At 36.1% G+C, this 19,903-nt stretch overlaps 1 pseudogene; it reads left to right on the forward strand.

The window, feature by feature from the left end:
- Positions 1–713: 713 nt before the first annotated feature.
- LOC127561509 (retinitis pigmentosa 9 protein homolog) lies at positions 714–18,598 on the forward strand (annotated as a pseudogene).
- The last annotated feature ends 1,305 nt before the right edge of the window (positions 18,599–19,903 follow it).

Below are 19,903 nucleotides of genomic sequence, written 5' to 3' on the forward strand. Positions count from 1 at the left end.
AAGAGTATCAAAATGACATTATTTTGTTAGAATCAAGTTATAGCATGTCTGACTGTGGCTGATCAGACCAATACAAGCTCAGAATGCTCTGCCACAGGTTGGATACAAATAGTCCATATAAACATTTGGGGTAGCTTCTCCAATTTTGTGTATTTTGGATTAATTCAGTTCTGCTTTGCTCATAGAGCACATCTTCTCTGATGAGGGCATGCCATGTTGGATGGCTCTGTGCCAGTGAATCTCCTGTCATAAAATCAATTTCTAAAGTTCTTAAGAGAGACCTTGAGAATATCCTTATATTGCTTCACCTTATGAGCACTTGTCCTATGTAAGTTCTTCATGAAATAATTTTTCTTTTTTCCAGGCGTACCTTTGGCATTTGAACAATGTGGCCAGCCCACTGGAGTTGTTTTCTGCAGTAGAGTTGGAGTGTTTGGCAGTTTACTTTGAGAAAGAACCTCAGTCTCTGATATATTATCCTGCTAGGTGATCTTCAGAATCTTCCTCAGTTCAAGTGGAAGCAATTCAGTTTTCTGGCATGGCACTGGCATACTATCCAGGTTTTATGGGTATACAACAACGAGGTCAATATATGGCTCTATAGACCTTCACTTTGGTTGTCAGTCTAATACCTCTCTTTTCCCAAACTTTCCTTGGGAACCTCCAAACACTGAGCTAGCTCTGGCAATGAGTGTGTCACTCTCATTATCAATATGGACATCCCTGGAAAGTATACTGCCAAGGTAAGTGAACTTACCCACAGCATTAAAAACTTTATCATTTACTGTAACTGATGGTTCCATACATGGATGGTGTGGTACTGGCTATATTTTCTTGGTGTTAATTGTTTGGCCAAAATTAGCACAAGCAGCAGAGAATTGATCCATAATTTGTTGCATCTCTATTTTGGAGGCTGCACAATCATCTGCAAACAAAAAATCATGCATTAGCACTCTCTCTACTTTGGATTTTGCTTGTAGCTTTTTCCAGTTTACCATCAGTGTGGTAGCTAACTGATTCCATATTTGTCATAAAATATGGAAGGTGTTTGCGAAAATGACTGAAAACATCATGCTAAAAAGTAGAGCCTTTTTTCACTCCATTGGTGACTGGAAAGCTCTAGAGCATTGCCTGTTGTCCAGAACTGGGCAAACATGCCATCATGAAATTGATGTACTGTATTGATGAACTTCTTTGGGCAACGGGATTTTAACATAATTTTCCATGAGCCTTTGTGACTGACAATATCAAAGGCCTTGGTTATATCTATAAATGTTGTATACACTTCTGTTTTGCATCAACAAAAAAGCAAGGTCCGTGTTGGGTTATATCTTGGGCTCAGATAGCAAAAGACCAAAACCTATTTTCTCACAGCATTGTTTGTTTTCTCTCACCAGAATGACACCTGGGAAGAAGTCAGCCAAAGCGAAGAATATAGTACTGTTCAGCTAGTGCCTATTGAAAATATCCCATTTGGCTACTCAGCAAAAGAAGTTTTTCTTCACCATATGGCTAGTAGAGCAGAATAATTTATGACTGTCCGCATATGATCCAAAGTCCACACAGAGATGTCTCAGAAGTACTCTATACAGCTCATAAATAAGGACTGGGCTCATTGGCCAGTCCCTTATTGTATGTGCTTTTTAATGATGAAAATGGTATAAAACAGTGAAATAGATGTCTGGGAGAGCTAATAGAAGTATTGGACTGTCCATGTGCTCTGACTTCAAGCTAAAAAGGACATGTTCAATTAATTCCCCTTCTATAATATTTTGCATAAAAATATTTCTCAAGTTGTCAGAAAGTTGAATTCACTCCCTTCCCCCAGTCAGTTACACTGCAGGAATGTGTTCATACAGCTCCCTTGCTTCTTTTACTTCAAGTTCTTTGGATGAGGTCCTGATAAGTTGGAGTTATTTATTTAATTATTTCAGCTGCCTAGGGAAACTTTTTCTTTGGCTGTACACAAGAGGGAGATGAATAGTGTTAGGGAAGAAAGGAAAGATTTTTTTCCTTGAAAAAATCATTTTCATGTCAGTGAAAAGATAAATGAAAAGATGTTTTCTCCATCGTGATACTCTGAAGCCTCCTTTAGCATTATGATTTAGTTTTTGAAAGTTAATTACGGCTATTGGTATAGAGCTTTTGGAGTCAGAGAGGCTGTAATTTCTCTTCTTGCATGGGAGTTTCTACTCAATTTGAAAACATCCTCTGAGTCTGTAGTTTAAATTCACTTTCATTTACCACAGCATTCAGCCATTTCAACTTGGGATCCTAATAGAAGCTTCTTCCTTTTTTTTAGAGAATTTATTCCTTATGCAGAATGGAGATGCCAATAGCAACTTTCCCCCATTTGCTGGATACCTTTCTGTAACGGCCTCATAATGCACTGACTAATGGTACTCAGCACTTTGAGTCTCTCAGAAGAAAGGCAGCCTATAAGTTCAAAGTGCCCTGATTACCATTACCAGCAAATTGCAGTAGTTTTCTTCAAAGGCCTTTACTAAAAAGATTAAGCAATCTTGTTATCCCTGTGAGGTAGATGATCCTCACTTTATGGATGAAGAAACTGAAATTAAATGATTTGCTCAAAGGCACAGAAAATATGTATGTTAGACCTTGTATTGAAATAAGGTGTTATTCAGAGAAGGAAAAGCCCAGAGGCCTTTTCTCAGACCACTAGTCCAGATCCTCCCCCTCTTTCCTGAGAAGCGAACATTGCCGATGGCATAGATGGGCTGTCTGGGACAATCAGGAATGATTTCAAAAAAACATGTTCTTTGGTGATCAATCTCAAGATTCTTTCAAGGTAATCCAATATCCCAATAAAGCCCCAAATGATTGGTGTCAGTGTCTTTAAGAGACAAATTGCTAAAGCTTCTCCCTGTTAGTCATGTGGGAAGTTGACATTCCACTAAATGTCATCTCAAGGTTAGAAATTCTTGTAAATCAGTGAATGATGTTGCAACAAAGGTGTTGGACAAAGAGCAAAACTCTTACCCCCTGACATTTGAATGCTCCTGACCGTGGGTGATTCAGTCTTCCAAAAAGCATTGAAGTTGTTCATTAATTACCAAGATTGGGCACCTGCAAATAAATCATGATTCATTATTAAACTCTAGAGAAAATCCATTTTGATTTCACTGATTTATTTTGAATAATTTAGCAACATATTTATCCTTATTCTCCCCCTGTTCTTTTCCCCAAAGAGCCCATTGTTCACAGAAACACTTGCATTTTTAGAGCCTTTTCAAAAGATTACTGTTGAAAAAGAAGAATGCCACAATTTAATGCTTCAGTTACATTAATAATCATTACTGCCACTGTTCTAACCTGGTAACTTTGACAGTTACAGTCTACAGCAAGAATCTATGTCTCAGATGATATGGTGCAAGCCTACCTCTCATACCCCTTAATGATCCTGGCATAACTAATATGCAATGACATTTAAGGAGCACTCATCTAAAACCGTTCATATTCATTTGGAAAAATATTAATCTGTAGCATATTCACCAGCAAGGTTTGTAGTTGGAAAATGATTAACCCTTTCCTGGTTAATAGTTAAGGAATATGTTATAAAATTTGTTGCACTGACATTCAACCTATTAATCTAGGAGGAGAAAGCATTTTTGTGAAAACATTGTTAAAGCCATATTTTTTCCTGATAATTGTTAGGTTTTGGTGATGTGTATACATTAGAATTGCTGAAGTTCAGAAAATTTTTAGTCATCTAATTAAGATAAAACCTCCTACCATGCATTTCCATTAACGTTTCCTTGAAATACAATTTTGTGTTTCTGAAGTATGACATTAATTTTTGAGATGTCTATGAATTAAACTTTTTTTGGTGGTATAATAATCGCCTTTGGGGAATATGACCCCAATGGGGAGTCACATGGGGTCAATATGGTGACTATAATGGATTCATTATAATACTGATTTTGGTATTGGTTACAAGTTTACCTAGAATAGATTATTTTAGAGATTAACAGAAGAAGTATTCTTAGAAGGACGTGTGTGTGTGTTATGTTACTAATAATAACATATATTGGTTTATGATTTATAAAATGCTTTAAACATATTCTCTCGTTTGATCTAGAGCCTCTGGTTAATGTACCTAACCACAGGCTATTTAGAGGTCGTCTCCTTCTAGAGGACTTTGTCCTGTATCCATTGGTGAGTTATATTGTGTAAAAAGAATCCAACCTCTCTAGGTTTCTCCATCCTGAAAGTGTAAACCAGTTAGGAATTTCTAAGAGTAAGCCAATTAGGAATCTAATTCTGGGAATAAGATATTTGCAAAAATAAAGATCATGAACCAAGATAACAAAATAATACAATTAAATTAGAATCAAAAGAGACACTGTTTAAAAAGGAATCTAAATGTACATTTAGTCAGGATAATGCCATTATAAGATATGGAATTCTACTGTGTTAATATGCATAAGTATGCCACTAAATGTCTTTCAGTGATTTTAAGGTACTGAATCTAATGAGGTGTTATTGTCTACATGGCTCAAGATGGCTTAATTGTATTTTATTATAAAGTATTGCATTATTATATTATTATGAAGTATTAATTATATCACTATTGTTTTCCTCATGAAATTCTCATCATACATAATAAATTTGAAGTTTCATTTACACTCATCTATTTTATTATGTTATCTTAAGGAAATGTTTGTTTTATTCCACAAATTAAAAATGAAATAAATTGTTTAAAATTCTATGAAGTAAAGTGTATTTATATTTTTATTTTTTGTCTATTCTTCCCTCCCTGTAATTCTTGGCAGGGGTGGGAGGAGGGGGATGGGATAGGGATGGAGAAACTCGATTAAGTGCTCTTTTTTTTTCCTTCAAATCAGATAAATGTCTAATGTCAGGGAAGACTAAAAGATTTTAAAGCCAATGCTTTCTTAGACTTGCTACCTAGGATATAAAGAAGACATAGATCATTAGAAAATATGTTCCTTGAGAACAGGAACTACTATTTATTTTATTGTTTATTCCCAGTGCTTAGCACAGTGCCTGGCCCATGGTAAATGAATGATTGCCATTTGACTAATTGTATAAGAGAGTTTACAGCAATATGTGTGCATTTGGTCTTCCCACCTCAAAGAGTTAAAAGTATCTTTCTTCATTTCTAAAGGTCTGCTTCCTATAAATTTGTTGGGAGAATAAACTTCAAGATTTATGTATTTGAAATAAAATACTAATTTAGAATAACACTGTTGCACAACTTAGTGTAGCGATAGTAAATTCTACAGTATTTAGAGAAATGATATTAGAAGAGTACAGAACACTCTCTCCAGAATCTCTCAGAACTTTATACATAGTAGGCACTTAAATGTCTGTTGAACTCAATGAGAGAAGTAGTTAGTTTGAATCAAAGAAATTACTGTTTGGTGCCACAATGATTTGACCTCAATACATACATACCCCTGACCTCAATCTTCTCAACTTTAATAGCCATTTTCTCCATTCCACTGCAACCATCTACCAACATGGGCACACTTATGTCTCAGAATGCTACCTTCAAGGTTTTGAATTCTGAAATTTCATTTTATGAACACATTCTTTCATACTTTCATTTTTCCATTTTTTTACTGATGGTGAACCAGCTCTGCACCCTTACCTATTTGTAAAGCATTTTACAAAACCTAAAGTACTATATAAATGTAAGATATTGTTGTAATCTCTGATCATATAACCCACACCTATTCTGCCAATTCATTTCTCCTGCTCTGCTTTCATTTATTTCCATATACAGTCTTGGTTCTGTGGTTGCCTCTTTTCATATTTATTAGACATTATAATAGAATCCCTGTTTATCCAATGTTTTGCCATTCCTAATGATTTGATGGACAAGAAAAAAGTCAAATGAAATTGTTACATACATGGGAATAGTGAAATCATTGAGCTACTCACAAAAATATCTATCAGAATTTATGAGAAGTTCATTTGGTAATTCTGATCTCTGGTTATCTTCCATCATCTACTTTTTCTGATCTTCAATGAATAAAATCATCAAATTGAGCTTATCCTTTCCACTATAATGCCATGGTATTTAACCTTAAGTTACGGCCTTGTTGATGCTTGCCAATCCTCCCACTCTATCTTTATCAATTCCTTGTCTCATTCCTCACAAAGGTTATTTGTTCCAAACCTTTTCTTACCTCTCATCACCTCAGTACCATCACCGTGAATATTCCCCATAGCATTTCCTCCCTACTCATAGGAATATAGAATTCTACTTCATTGAGAAGACTGAGACCAGCAGTTATGAACTAACTACCTTTCTATTCTCTGCTACCTCCATTCCCTGTAATTTCCCAACATCATTCCTTCCTTGTGGTCACAAATGAAGAGGTATCATTACTTTTCTCAAAAGGTAATTCTACCTGTATCTTTGATTTCATTTCTTTGCTGATTCCTTCAGAATCTCAACCTCTCTAAGACCTGTAAATACAAATATTACTTAAATGTCTGTGCTAGGTCTTCCTCTTCTATCATTTTCAATTCAACAAATATTTATTATATACTCATATGCGAAGCATTGTATTAGTATTAAGGATATAAAAACATAAATGAAACTGTCCCTGGCCCCAAAGAGCTTTTATTCTCTGGAGAAGATATGATATGGATGAAGAGGAGTATAACACAATGTACTAAGTAAAAAGGTATAGAAAAAGCTAAAAAGTTTTGGATATTTTGAGACAGAAGAGAGACTAACAATTGGATAGATTTTTTAAAAAGGCTTCTGAGTGGAATTAAAGAATATACCCTTTAAGAATGATAAGAACTCTGAAAGATAGAAATGCTTTTCAGAAATAGAAGAAGGGGTGGGGAAGATAATTCTTTTATGACTGAATGGAGACCAGAAATGGAATATTGTTTGTTTGGAGGATAGCTTGAACTCTGGAGATATTAATGTTAAATTGTGTTAGAAAAGATAAATTGAAGGCTGATCTTATAGGGTCTTAAATGTTAGGCTAAGTAGTTTATATTTTATTCTAGAGGAAATAGAAAGTCATTGAAGTATTTTGTGAGGATGGTCACTGGCTCACCTATTTTTTTACTCTACAATGTCTCTCTTGGTATTCTCAGTCATGTCTGCATCCATTAATTTATACCTGTATATAAATAACTCTCAAATATATTTCTCCAGTATCGATCTCTTCTCTGAGCTTCAGATATGTATCTCCATCTACTGTGAAAGATCTTTAGTATATGTACACCTAGCATCTCCAGCTCAACATGAGCCAACTAGGTGGCATGGTAGATGGAATATTAAGAATTGGAGTTGAACTGAGTTTAAATTCTCCCTTGAAAACTTATTAGCTGTGTGACCCTAAACATATTTTTTGGATTCATATTATGGAGTGATTTGGGAACATAAGAAATCTGCCTCATTTGCTTTTTTTTCTGTCAGAGTTGCTATTACATTTTTGTGCCAAGGGAATGACTTGGACATTAGGGAAAATAAAATTCAATTTTTCCAAATGGGCCTGAGCTCCTGTCACTTGTTCAGAACCCTGGGAGATGAATCATCTTATTAAGAGGAGGGTGAAGGCTTCCTTGATCAGAGTGCTAGAATTGTTTGTGGACTTCGAAGGGCATTTGATAATAAATTTTGAACTTGAAAGGAACACTCAACCTGCCTTATCATGTCATATTGGGTTGAGGGTGCTGAATCAGGATCATTTAATTTGTTTTAACATCTTTTTGAGAATATCTTATGTGCAAGATACTATGCTTAGTATGACAGAGGACACAAAGGTGAATGAGATATAACCCTATCCTTCAGGGAGCTTCCCTAGAGGAGTAATGACAAAAAAATCTTAGAGTTGAAAGGATTGTAGAGGTTATCTATTTCAATCTCCCTTGTAGAACTTCTTTTTACAAATCACTAACAGAATCATCCGGCCTCTGGTTGCATATTTTCAGTGATGGAGAGATCAATACTTTTCAAGACAGTTCATTTAATTGTTATACAGTTCTTTTGCTACTTTGATGAATCTGTGAACTGTTATAATTGCTACACAGAAGTTTTCCTGATATTGGAAGTTACCAATGATATTTTAATTGTCTAATCTAATGGCCTTTTTGTTTTTTGTTTTTTTTTTTTTAAATTTTTTTATTTAATAATTACATTATATTTACACTCATTTCTGTTCCGATTTTTTTTCCCCTCCCTCCCTCCACCCCCTCCCCTAGATGGCAAGCAGTCCTTTATATGTTGGATATGTTGCAGTATATCCTAGATACAATATATGTTTGCAGAACCGAACAGTTCTCTTGTTGCGTAGGGAGAATTGGATTCAGAAGGTATAAATAATCCGGGAAGAGAAACAAAAATGCAGATAGTTCACATTCGTTTCCCAGTGTTCTTTCTTTGGGTGTAGCTGCTTTTGTCCGTCATTTATCAATTGAAACTCAGGTCTCTTTGTCAAAGAAATCCACTTCCATCAAAATATGTCCTCATACAATATCGTTGTCGAAGTGTATAATGATCTCCTGGTTCTGCTCATTTCACTTAGCATCAGTTCATGTAGGTCTCTCCAAGCCTCTCTGTATTCATCCTGCTGGTCATTTCTTACAGAACAATAATATTCCATAACATTCATATACCACAATTTACCCAGCCATTCTCCAATTGATGGGCATCCATTCATTTTCCAGTTTCTAGCCACTACAAACAGGGCTGCTACAAACATTTTGGCACATACAGGTCCCTTTCCCTTCTTTAGTATTTCTTTGGGATATAAGCCCAATAGAAACACTGCTGGATCAAAGGATATGCACATTTTGATAATTTTTTGGGCATAATTCCAGATTGCTCTCCAGAATGGTTGGATTCGTTCACAACTCCACCAACAATGCATTAGTGTCCCAGTTTTCCCGCATCCCCTCCAACATTCATCATTATTTTTTCCTGTCATCTTAGCCAATCTGACAGGTGTGTAGTGGTATCTCAGAGTTGTCTTAATTTGCATTTCTCTGATCAATAATGATTTGGAACACTCTTTCATATGAGTGGTAATAGTTTCAATCTCATCCTCTGAAAATTGTCTGTTCATATCCTTTGACCATTTATCAATTGGAGAATGGCTTGATTTCTTATAAATTTGAGTCAGTTCTCTATATATTTTGGAAATGAGGCCTTTATCAGAACCTTTAACTGTGAAAATGTTTTCCCAGTTTGTTGCTTCCCTTCTAATCTTGTTTGCATTAGTTTTATTTGTACAAAGGCTTTTTAATTTGATGTAATCGAAATTTTCTATTCTGTGATCAGTAATGGTCTCTAGTTCATCTTTGGTCACAAATTTCTTTCTCCTCCACAAGTCTGAGAGATAAACTATTCTATGTTCCTCTAATTTATTTATAGTCTCGTTCTTTATGCCTAGGTCATAGACCCATTTTGATCTTATCTTGGTATATGGTGTTAAGTGTGGGTCCATGCCTAATTTCTGCCATACTAATTTCCAATTATCCCAGCAGTTTTTATCAAATATTGAATTCTTTTCCCAGAAGTTAGGGGCTTTGGGTTTGTCAAACACTAGATTGCTATAGTTGACTATTCTGTCTTGTGAGCCTAGCCTTTTCCACTGATCCACTAATCTATTTCTTAGCCAATACCAAATGGTTTTGGTGACTGCTGCTTTATAATATAATTTTAGATCAGGTACAGCTAGGCCACCTTCATTTGATTTTTTTTTCATTAATTCCCTTGAGATTCTCGACTTTTTATTGTTCCATATGAATTTTGTTGTTATTTTTTCTAGATCAATAAAATATTTTCTTGGAAGTCTGATTGGTATAGCACTAAATAAATAGATTAGTTTAGGGAGTATTGTCATCTTTATTATGTTCGCTCGGCCGATCCAAGAGCACTTAATATTTTTCCAATTATTTAAGTCTGACTTTATTTGTGTGGAGACTTTTTTATAATTTTGCTCATATAATTCCTGACTTTCCTTTGGTAGATAGATTCCCAAATATTTTATGGTATCAACAGTTATTCTGAATGGAATTTCTCTTTGTATCTCTTGCTGTTGGGTTTTGTTGGTGATGTATAAAAATGCTGAGGATTTATGGGGATTTATTTTGTAGCCAGCTACTTTGCTAAAATTATGAATTATTTCCAATAGCTTTTTGGTAGAATCTCTGGGGTTCTCTAGGTATACCATCATATCATCTGCAAAGAGTGATAGTTTGGTTTCCTCATTGCCTACTCTAATTCCTTTTATATCTTTCTCGACTCTTATTGCCGAGGCTAGTGTTTCTAATACGATATTAAATAATAATGGTGATAGTGGGCAACCTTGCTTCACTCCAGATCTTACTGGGAAAGGTTCCAGTTTTTCCCCATTGCATATGATGCTTACTGATGGTTTTAAATATATGCTCCTGACTATTTTAAGGAAAAGTCCATTTATTCCTATGCTCTCAAGTGTTTTTATTAGGAATGGATGTTGGATTTTATCAAATGCTTTTTCTGCATCTATTGAGATGATCATGTGGTTTTTGTTTGTTTGGTTATTGATATAGTCAATTATGTAATAGTTTTCCTAATATTGAACCAGCCCTGCATTCCTGGTATAAATCCTACTTGGTCATAGTGTATTATCCTGGTGACAATTTTCTGTAATCTTTTTGCTAATATTTTATTTAAGATTTTAGCATCAATATTCATTAGGGAGATTGGTCTATAATTTTCTTTCTCTGTTTTCAGCCTACCTGGTTTAGGTATCAGTACCATATCTGTGTCATAAAAGGAGTTTGGTAGGACTCCTTCAATCCCTATTTTTTCAAATAGTTTATATAACATTGGAGTTAATTGTTCTTTAAATGTTTGGTAGAATTCACATGTAAATCCATCTGGTCCTGGGGATTTTTTCTTAGGGAGTTGATTGATAGTTTGTTCTATTTCTTTTTCTGAGATGGGACTGTTTAGGATATTTACTTCTTCCTCTGTTAGTTTGGGCAAGCTGTATTTTTGGAGGTATTTTTCTATTTCATTTAAGTTGTCGAATTTATTGGCATAAAGTTGGGCAAAGTAACTCCTAATTATTGCTCTAATTTCCTCTTCGTTAGTGGTGAGTTCTCCCTTTTCATTTTTAAGACTAACAATTTGATTTTCCTCTTTCCTTTTTTTAATCAGATTTACTAAGGGTTTGTCTATTTTGTTGGTTTTTTCATAGAACCAACTCTTAGTTTTATTAATCAATTCAATAGTTTTTTTACTTTCAATTTTATTGATCTCACCTTTTACTTTTAGAATTTCAAGTTTAGTGTTTGACTGGGGGTTTTTAATTTGTTCCTTTTCTAGCATTTTTAATTGCAAACCCAATTCATTGACCTTCTCTTTCTCTATTTTATACAAATAGGCCTCTAGAGATATGAAATTTCCCCTTATTACCGCTTTGGCTGCATCCCATACATTTTGGTATGATGTCTCATTATTATCGTTTTCTTGGGTGAAGTTATTAATTATGTCTATGATTTGCTGTTTTACCCAATCATTCTTTAGTATGAGATTATTTAGTTTCCAATTATTTTTTGGTCTACTTCCCCTGCTTTTTTGTTGAATGTAATTTTCATTGCATCGTGGTCTGAAAAGGATGCATTTACTATTTCTGCCTTACTACATTTGAGTTTGAGGTTTTTATGTCCTAATATATGGTCAATTTTTGTATAGGTTCCATGAACTGCTGAAAAGAAAGTGTATTCCTTTCTGTCTCCATTACATTTTCTCCAGAGATCTATCATATCTAGCTTTTCTAGTATTCTGTTTACCTCTTTGACTTCTTTCTTATTTATTTTCTGGTTTGATTTATCTAATTCTGAGAGTGCAAGGTTAAGATCTCCCACTATTATAGTTTTACTGTCTATTTCTTCTTGCAGCTCTCTTAGTTTCTCTTTTAAGAATTTAGATGCTACCCCACTTGGTGCATATATGTTTAATATAGATAGTGCTTCATTATCCATGCTACCCTTTAGCAAGATATAGTGTCCTTCCTTATCTCTTTTAATTAGGTCAATTTTTGCTTTAGCTTGATCTGAGATCAGGATGGCTACCCCTGCTTTTTTGACTTCACCTGAAGCATAGTAGATTTTGCTCCAACCTTTTACCTTTAACCTGCATGTATCTCCCCGCTTCAGGTGTGTTTCCTGTAAACAACATATTGTAGGATTCTGGCTTTTAATCCATTCTGCTAACCGCTTCCTCTTTATGGGGGAGTTTACCCCGTTCACGTTTATGGTTAGAATGACCAATTCTGTATTACTTGCCATCTTGTTAACCCCGGTTTATGCTTTCCTCCCTTCTTTCCCCTTTCCCCCCCTTCCAAGTATTAAGCTTGTGAGCACCCCTTGCTTCTCACAGCCCTCCCTTTTTAGTGTCCCTCCCCCCGCCTTAGAGTTCCTCCCCCTATCTTACCCCTTTCCCTCCCAGTTCCCGTATTCCCTTCCGCTTAGCTTATTCCTTCCCTTTCCACTTTTCCCTTCTCACTTTTCAATGAGATGGGAGAAGTTTCACCATAGATTGAATATGTCTTAAGATTTTTCACTTAAAGCCAATTCTGAAGGCAGTAAGATACCCACTATATTCATCCCCCTCCATTCTTTCTCTCAGATATAATAGGTTTCCTATGCCTCTTCATGAGATGTACTACCCCCACTTTACCCTTTTTCTGGTACAATGTCCTTTCCACATCAATTTCTAGAACAAGGTATACATGTATTCTTTATACATCTATATAGTCAAAATATAGTTCCCAAGATTAATCTTTACCTTTTTAGATTTCTCTTGAGTTCTATATTTGTAGATCAAACTTTTTGTTAAGTTCTGGTTTTTTCATCAGAAATAGATGAAATTCGCTTACTTTGTTGAATGTCCATCTTCTTCCCTGGAAAAAGATGCTCATTCTCGCTGGGTAAGTTATTTTTGGTTGCATACCAAGTTCCTTAGCCTTTCGGAATATCATATTCCAGGCCCTTCGATCTTTTAATGTGGATGCTGCCAGATCCTGGGTGATCCTTATTGTGGCTCCTTGATACTTGAATTGGGTTTTTCTAGCCGCTTGCAATATTTTTTCTTTCACCTGAGGGTTCTGGCATTTGGCCACTATATTCCTTGGTGTTTTGATTTTAGGATCCCTTTCAGTGGGTGATCGATGAATCCTTTCAATGTTTATTTTTTCCTCTGTTCCTATGACTTCTGGGCAGTTCTCTTTGATGATTTCCTGGAAGACAGTGTCCAGGCTTTTTTTTTCATCATGTTTTTCTGGGAGTCCAATGATTCTCAGATTGTCTCTCCTGGATCTGTTTTCCAGGTCTGTTGTCTTCCCCAGAAGGTATTTCACATTTTTCTCCATTGTTTGATTTTTTTGGATTTGCTTGACTGATTCTTCTTGTCTCCTCGAGTCATTCAATTCCACTTGTTCAATTCTGATTTTCAGTGAAGTATTCTCTTCACTCACTTTTTTAAAATCTTTCTCTAATTGTCCAATTGAGTTCTTTTGTTCTGTGGAATTTTTTTCCATTTCGCCAATTTTGTTTTTTAGAGAGCTGTTTTCTGTTTCCAGTTCACTAATCCTATTTTTCAAGGATTTTACTTCTTTATCCACTCTCTCTTTAACTTTCTCCAGGCTCTTTTGCCAAGCCTCCCTCTCCTTTTCCCAAGCCTCCCTCTCCTTTTGCCAAGCCTCACTCTGCTTTCCCCATTTTTCTTCTAGCTCCCTTGTGAGAGCCTTTTTAATCACTTCTATGAGGTTCATCTGTGCTGAGGAACAGATGATTTCCTCCTTTGGGGAATCACCTGGGGACTGCCTGTTTTTAGTCTCCTCAGGATTTAGAGTCTGCTCTCTATCTGTATAGAAGCTGTCAAGGGTTAAAGTCCTCTTCAGCTTCTTGCTCATTCTGTCTATTAATCAGAGATAAACTACCAAAGAAAAACAGAAAAAACTGGAGTCTTTCTTTGGGGGGGGGGCTGGGTGTGTTATCGAGCTTCCTCTACAGACTGCAGGTGGCAGCAGTGAGGCACTAGCAGGACTGTGCTGCGCCTGCGCTCTGAGATCCCAAAGCGTGCTGAGTCACTGAGGGGGGGGGAAGGGGGGGGGGGCCAGGTCCTGAGAGACTCCAGCTGTTTGCGGTTGTATTCTTCAGCCCCGGTGTTTTTAGCTTCTCTGCTGGGCTGTTGACTTGCTGCAGGTTCCAAACCTGTAGCGAAGCTCTCCCCGCAGAGACGGCTACGATCACTCCCCACCCCCTCTCAGCTCTGCTCCCGTGCTCTCACTGCCGCTGCCCGCCTCCTGCGCCCGATCTAAAACCGCCCCAGCCCTCCAGTAAAGACAGACCTTTCTTGGCGGATCTCAAGGATGGCTTCTCTTGGTAACTATTTGTGGGTTTTTTTCAGTCAAGCATTGATTCAGAGGCTTGTAATGAAGTGGATAGTGAGAGAAAGCGCGGAGCTTATGCAGCAGTGAGCCTCCTCTCCGCCATCTTAACCGGAAGTCCCTCTAATGGCCTTTTTAATCCACATCCTTCTTGATAGCATTGGACATTGCTATCCATACTCTACTCCTGGATACTGTCTACTCGCTGGGTTTTTGTGGTTCTCTCTCCATTTTCTGAGATATTTTTGTTAATTAGCATTTATGTCCAACTAGGGTATGACCTGGGAATATTCCAGTGCTCTGTCCTGGATCCTTTTGTCTTTTTCTTCTTTATTCTCCGACTGATACCTTAACCAGTACTTATGAATTCAATCACCATTTCTAGATGACTCACAAATTTATATATCCATCTCTAGTCTTTCTCGGGAGTTTCCATATCACATCACTAACTGCCATTGTAAATTTCTAAGAAAATGATCTTGATGCATCTCAGACTCAATACAAGGTGTTTCAAAATAGAATTCATTTTCTCTTCTCTCCTCCCCAGTTTTCTTCAGAGCTTCCCTGTTACTTTTTAAGGAAAACACCTGTCTCTCAATCATTTTAGTTCATAACACTATTATTATTGTCATTATTGATTCTCCATTCTTTCCCACTCCACATTTCTAATCATTTGCCATTGTTGTTTCTATCTCCACCTATTCTCCATTTATACAACTTCTACTCTAGGTCAGACCCTTGTCACCTCAACTGGAATACTCTCATTTGTTCTCCTTACCTCAAAATCCTTTCTACTCCAATCCACAGAGCTATCAAAGTGATTGTCTGAAAGCACAGGTTTGACTATGTAATCTCCTTACTCAGAAAACAACTGGGGCACTCTATTATCTCTGAGATCAACTATTAATTCTGTTTGGCATTTAAATCTTATTAATCTAATCATCCTCCTCTGTAATACTTTAGGATGCTAAAGTCTCTCTTAAAGAGAGGGCTCTAGTTCTAACTACTGATTCACCATTACAGAGATGGTTTACTAGACGGCATAAAGCAACTATTACCCTCCTGGAACTGGAATCTTTATTTCTTTTAATGTCATCCAAGATTGCATTAATTACTTTTTGTTTGCTTGTTTGCTAGTTTTTGTTTTTTAAGCAGTTATGTTAGATTATGGATCTATGTAAAGGTGAACTAAAATTCCCCAATTTTTCCACACAAATTGTTGAGTTAATTCATATTACTTGCCACTTTTAAATGTTGTGATAGGAATTAAGCCTGGTATACTTGAATGAGATCTCTTTAGAATCCAAACCATTTTACCAAGAGGATAATAGGGTAGACTCAAGGTTCTCAGCTATTCTTAGAATGTTAGCCTAGGATAGCTAGATAGCCAGATGAAGAGAGAGAGAGAGAAAACATTATTAAGCACTTATTATATGCCAGACACTATTCTATGCATTAGACTTACAAATAACATGGAAGCATAGATTTTGACAAGGTAAACCAAAAACCCACTTAGATCCAATAGAATCAGGGTGAGTATAATGGCCAGGATACAGACAACATGGTGAAGAAATGGCTGACACAGTGGAAAGGACACCAGAGTAAGGATCCAGCATATCCATTTTTATTTCACTAAAAATATAGTAAGGACACAAATGCTGAGTACTGTGCTATAATATGGTAGGGGAAAATCAAATTTCATATAAGATGTGATCCTTATCTCATTGAGTTAAAAATATAGCAATGAGTTTGGTACATATACTGAAAGCTAATTCACAGTCATAGAAGATAAATACATAAGATAGGTGTAAATAAAGTGCTGTATAAAGTCTAAGGGGTGGAAATGTTATTGATTATTCATGGACTATGGAAGACTTCATGAAGCAGATGACATTTGAGTTGAGCTTTAAGAGATGGGTCTGAATGTGAAAGGTAAAGAAGGAAAGTAAACACATTCCTAGAACAGTATAGTTGAATATAGTAGATTTTAACATATATTTGTTGAGTTGAATTGAATTGTAGGCATTGGGATCATCATGAGCAAAGTAACAGAAGAATAAATACCAGCAGATGTTCAAAGAGAAGCAAGTATGCTAGCTTGCCTGGATTATAGAAGATTCACTCAGAGACAAGTAGTATGAAATAAGATTGGAAAAGGCAAATGATTTCAGAAAGTTTTAAAAAATTATTATTCATTAAGAAAATAGAGACTAGATCTATGATTTGATTGATATCAAGAACTTTCATATGAAGAAATTCATTCTGTCTATGGAGACTAGAACATTCCCTTCAACTTGTAGTCTTGGAGAGTTGCCTAGAACATTGAATGATTAAATGAATCTCAGGGTTCCACAGGTAGTGTGTATCAGAGACAGGACCTGAACTCAGATCTTCCTGGCTCCAAGGACAATTCTGTATCCACTCTTCCATGATGCCTTTCATATTTCTTTTTAGCTACATTGGGTACAAAAGGAGAATTAAAAAAAAAAATAGGATCTCTTTTCAGATGGATGAGGCAATGATAATGGCCAACAAAGAGCAAATGAAATCAACTCTTATTTTGCTTCTGTTTTGTCTTAATAGATGACAAATCTTTAGGCTGGAAAAGTCAGAACAAACTGAAAACTAAGATAATAAGAAAACTTGTCCTTGAAATGTCCAAGTTACTGAGTTGAGTACTGATACTTAGACACAGTGCTTGTAATACAAATAAGAGCATAAAGAAAGATTGTCTCTACCCTCAAGGAACTCACATTCAATGGGGGATGCAGGTTGGGGATGATGGAGGAAGATAATACATATAAAAGAAGGGAGAAGGTAATCATGAGTTTGTGGTGGAGAAAGTCTGGAGAGTTGGGAGTGGCTCCTGGAGAGGAATAAACACATGGCTGGTTTGAGTACTTTGTTTAACATGGAGTTTTTTAGAAGAATGAATAGGAAGAAGGGGTTACAGAACAGAGCAGGCTTAAGTGTCAGTGAACTTTCAGGATGAGAACTGTTGGGGCAACATAAAAAAAGTCTAGGCATCAGGAATGGAGCTAAGAGGAGGAAGTAGAAAATGTTTATATTTTAACAAAACACTTGACAGACTAGTATTTTTGTGGAAAATATGGAGAAATATGAACTAGAGAAAAACATAGATAACTGGATTTTGAGTATTGAATGTGGGGTTCCCATGAAGAGTTATTGCTTTTTCAGTGTTAACTTGGGGGAATGTTTCTAGTAAAGTATACTAAGAAACTGTGCTTAGTCCTATGTTGTATAGCATTTTTATTAATGCTTTGGATAAACTCAGTAAATAGATGGCATGCTTACCAAATTTTCAGATGACACAAAGCTAGGAGTAATAGCTAACACACTGGATGATAAAATCAAAATCCAAAAAGATCTCAACATATCAGAATGTCAGCCAGAACCCAGTATAATAGCTTGTAGTAGGAATAAATATAAAGCCTTATACTTAGGTTTAAAAAAATCAATTCTATAAATCCAATATAGCAAGAATGTGACTTGTTAACAATTAATCTGGGAGAATACCGAGCCCAGCTATGTTTCTGCAGGCCTGGGAATTAGGAGAACTGAAGCAGCCATGGCACCAGGAGCAGAGACAGCACCCGCCAGTTGTGAAGCAGTGGTAGCAGCTGCAGCCCTGGAGTCCCTTTATGAAAAAGCTCCTCTTGGACTTATCAAGGAAGATGAGACGAAGCCAAAAGTCTGCAAAATCAGAAATACCCAACAATGAACCTGCCAGAGAATTTCTGGCTAATGCTCCCATTAAAGGACTCTGGATGCCCCTGGGGAAAAAAGTCAAGGTTATGTAATGTGGCACTATAAACTGTATAGACTCAGAACAGGGGACAAAGACTGTTCATTCTTTATCAAAGGCAATCAGAAATTTAAAAAAATTCAGTGTAGCAATAAAGATCCCTTGTATGACATCATAATGGAAAATAAATGTCATGAAAAAAAAGATGTGAAGATAATAATTAAAGAAGTTACTAGAGGATTCTAACTCACATAAAGAAGGCATCACTTCCAGCTCCTCAGAATGTAAGAAGCATAAGAGAAAAGAAAACCATAAAAAGAGGGGGAAAAAGAGGAAAAAGAAGAAGAAAAAAAAAGGCGGGGGGAAAGCACAAATCAGACTCTTACTAAAAAATAATTTTCTTTTAATCTTATTTCTTCCAAATCTTAGCTGAATGTAGAGAAGTAGCCATCCCAAAGGGCTTCAGTTGCCAAAGAAAAAGGAACTAAGAAATATGTGTTTTTAGCATCATTTCTGTGACAATTTGCTCTTACTGCCAATATTAATGAATTCAACATGATGTGAATTGTTTCTCTGTCATACTGTGGGATTCTCATTGTCATCTTCCCTGATTACTGTAATTTGTGATAATTTTTTTGAAGACCATAAAGCATATGATGTGAAGATATTCTAGGATTTCCAAAAGAGATTCCCCAAAGAAAGCCAGAAAGTTAGTGGGGTTATAGGCTGACTTATTTGAAAAGTCTAGATCTTCAGCAGTTGCAAGTGAGTGCTATTAGATGTTGAATAATAAAGCTCAGTTATCTCAGACTTAAATGTGAATGCTGTTGCTGTAAACAAGAAACTAGTTTGAAATATAATGATTGCACATGGAAAAAGAAAGGAACTGTATGAAATCTCATCTCCATTGTGATCATTTTGCTTTGGAATTTGACATTGCACCAAAGTAACTGCTGCATGAAAATAGGGAAAAAAATTTTTTCAATCAGAAAAATCCTCCCCTCTCCCTCCCACTCCAACCTATTCCCCAATACAGAACAAAAGAAAAACAAAATCCATTAAAAACATGTACTTAAAAGCAAACAAAACAAAATCTAATTAATCTGAAAAAAAAAGTGTTTTTAGCATATTGCAAACCTTCACTATGAGTCAAAAGTGTTACACCAGTAAAGAAAACTAATGCAACTTTAGATTATATTAAGAGATGACTATAATTCAGGAATAAAGAATTAATAAGAAAGCAATGTGGTATATTGGATGGAAGTGCAGTAATTGCAGGCAGAAGCCTTGGGTACAAGAGGTGCTAAGTAACTAGATGTAGTTGACAGAGAAAGACTGAAGTATTGATGGAATTACTCTCTGAGGCAAGCTGGGAAGGGCACTGAGGGGAAAAGTTTAGCCTCATAATCCCACACTCCGTGGAGATTTTAGATAATCTTGCTATGTCCTGTCAGAAATCCAAATTATGTTAAATTCCTGTGGTTGAATTTCCCCTATTAATCTGTCTATGGCTTATGCCATCTTTGCTAGATCTCTTGGGATTAAATCCAAAACAACACTCTACCTTGTGGTATCTTTCCCTTCCCTTCTCCCCCACCTCTCCTCTCATTCCCCCACCATGCCTTATAGTGCCTTTCTCCCTATAGCTAAATAACTCTTTTAGGGTGCTAAACTTTTCTACATGGCCAGCCAACAGCATATTCCAACCTTATGGGATGTTCTCTTTTTCCTGGTTAAT

The sequence above is a fragment of the Antechinus flavipes genome, chromosome 4 (assembly GCF_016432865.1).
Source record: "Antechinus flavipes isolate AdamAnt ecotype Samford, QLD, Australia chromosome 4, AdamAnt_v2, whole genome shotgun sequence".
NCBI lineage: Eukaryota > Metazoa > Chordata > Mammalia > Dasyuromorphia > Dasyuridae > Antechinus > Antechinus flavipes.